This window comes from Cibotium barometz, chromosome 50 (assembly GCF_041138505.1).
Source record: "Cibotium barometz isolate CiBa-2024 chromosome 50, ASM4113850v1, whole genome shotgun sequence".
Taxonomy (NCBI): domain Eukaryota; kingdom Viridiplantae; phylum Streptophyta; class Polypodiopsida; order Cyatheales; family Cibotiaceae; genus Cibotium; species Cibotium barometz.
In genome coordinates this window covers 30,296,302-30,298,934 of record NC_141095.1, presented here as the reverse complement: position 1 = coordinate 30,298,934, position 2,633 = coordinate 30,296,302, and positions in this window count along the sequence as shown.

Sequence of the window (2,633 nt, the reverse complement as noted above, 5' to 3'; positions counted from 1 at the left end):
ATCAGGGTCAGGGCATAGACGGAGTATTCCATCTTTTTCCAATTTATACAATCATCCAGAAAGAAGCTTATAAGGACCACAATGCTCTAAGGTCATTATCTTTTCATTGGTGAGACTAATGGAGTTAACAAATCCTATTGTTAAAACTTGAATGATGGGTTCTACCCATCTTGGTGCTGTCTCAACCAAGAATAGAGTAACGTCAAGAATATCATCATCTACACCAATGGGTGCTTCTCCTGAAGTTATCCTGGAAAGATGATAAGCCCGTTGATGCATTTTTTCTTTCTTTACCGCTACTTCAAATTCAAATTCAAGTAGAATAACAAACCAGCATACAATCCTTCCGGTTGCACATGGCTTGTTCACAAGGTAAAGCAAAGCTTGATGATCTACGAAGAATGTAAATTTGTTGGCCAAAAGGTAATGCCGAAACTTTTTCACAGCATAGATCATAGCTAAGCCTTCTCTTTCCGTGGTGGTGTAATTCTTTTCAGCACTATTCAACTGGCGGCTAGCATATGAGACTGGAAAGTCCATTTTGTTCTCGCTTGGTTGAGCTAAAATACAGCCAATTGCAAAAGCCGAAGCATCTATATGTACGTGGAATAAATTATCCCAATCCGGCGACCTGAGAATAGGTGCCGTCACTAATGCTTTCTTCAGCTTTTCACAAAGGCTTCTTCACAATCCTCTGTCCATTCAAATACAACAAGGAGTGCATACAATGGCTGTGCTATTTCAGCGTACATGTAGATAAATCTACGATAGTAGCCGCCGCAATGACCCATGAAAACTTGTACCCCTTTTGCATTGTAAGGTCTAGGTAGCTCAACAATAATAGCTATCTTCTCCGCATCCGCGGATATACCATTCCTAGACACAATGTGGCCTAGAATCTTCCCTTGCCTAACCATAAACTCGCATTTATCAGGGTTAAGGCATATGCGATACACTCTGCATTTCTCAAAGATTTTTTTGAGATGCTCTGTGTTCTTCTCTGTCGATGGAATGCACACACAAGTCATCCATGAATATTTCAAGAAATAATCACAGGTATTCTTTGAACGCATGGCTCATCAGCCTCTGAAAGGTGGCTGGAGAGTTAGTCAAACCAAAAGGCATGACTCTATATGCAAACACTCCCCATTCTGTAGCAAATGCGGTTTTGTGTTGATCCTTGGGATCAATAGATACCTGGTTGTAGCCCGAAAATCCATCAAGAAAACTGTATGCCTTCTTACCAGCTACCCTCTCCAATACATGATCAGTGAGTGGAAGCGGATAGTGGTCTCGGACAGTAGTAGCATTTACTTTCTTTAGATTGACACATACTCGTAGTTTTCCATTCTTCTTAGGTACTACCACAATCAGTGAAACCCATTTTGTATGTTCAATCTCATAAATAAATTCAGTCGCTAACAGCTTGTCAATCTCTTCTTTGATCTTTTTGGCTTCCACCATCAGAGCTCTTCTGCTCCTTCGACTTCTTACTCCCCTTGCTGCGTGGTTTACGTCGAGTTGATTTCTTTCTCTCTTTTCCATCTTTGGATAGAGCCTTAATCTCAGAGGGTTTCTCAACAACCTCTTTGACATTCTTTTGCGCTTGGGCTCTAGTCACTAATCTTAGCGACAATAGTTCATTCTCCTCCTCAGATGTCGTGGGTGATGGAATCACTTCAACATAGTTGAGGGACGCTTTAGCTTTTTCTGCTGCCGGATCCACAGGCTTCAACAAGCAATCCTTTGGTAGATGGTCAATGCTACACCCTTGGCAAAACCTCTCTATAGGTGGAAACGTAGATGTTGTGCCTATGTTAGCTAAGAGGGGTCGTTTCTTGTTTGGACATTCTCTCGCCCAATGTGGTCCACCACATACGTAGCATGGTCCTGTTTGTTGCGTGGTGATTGGCCTTCCTACTCTCGAGTCCAATGCACTAAATACCCACTAAAACAGTGAATGCGTCCTAAATAACAACCACACAGCCTAAATCCTAGAAACACACACCGAAAAGACATCTTTTTGTATGAAATAATTTACAATGTTTTATTTACACACACCCACACAGACACACAAATGAAAAAGAACAAACTACTACGACCTAACAGATCTTCAAGACACAACTTCACCATTCTAAACTGAATAAAGAAATTTAATGTCAAGATGGTTTTGTGTAAATTGTTTCCAATAGTTTAATGAAAAAGAACCGATATTTTCAACACTTCCACGTTTCAGTAAATCTGCAACAGCATCACTGCATTCAACATTTGGCTAATCTTCACTTCACTCCACTCTTCACTCTCTCTCTTTCACACTTCAAAACTCTTTCTTTCTTTCTTCTCTCTCTCTACTCATTATTCTCGTGAACTCTCTTCTTTTTCTTCTTTCTTTTTCTTCCTTTCTTTCTCTTGCTCCTCCTCCTTTCTTTCTCTTGCTTCTTTCTCTTCTTTCTTTTCTTTCTTTTTCTCACTTCCTCCTCCTCCTCCTCCTCCTCCTCGTGTTCTTCACGCCAGCCAGAAAGAAGAAAAAACGTTTTCTTTCTTTTTCTCACTTCCTCCTCCTCCTCCTCCTCCTCCTCGTGTTCTTCACGCCAGCCAGAAAGAAGAAAAAATGTTTTCTCTCTCTCTTCTAT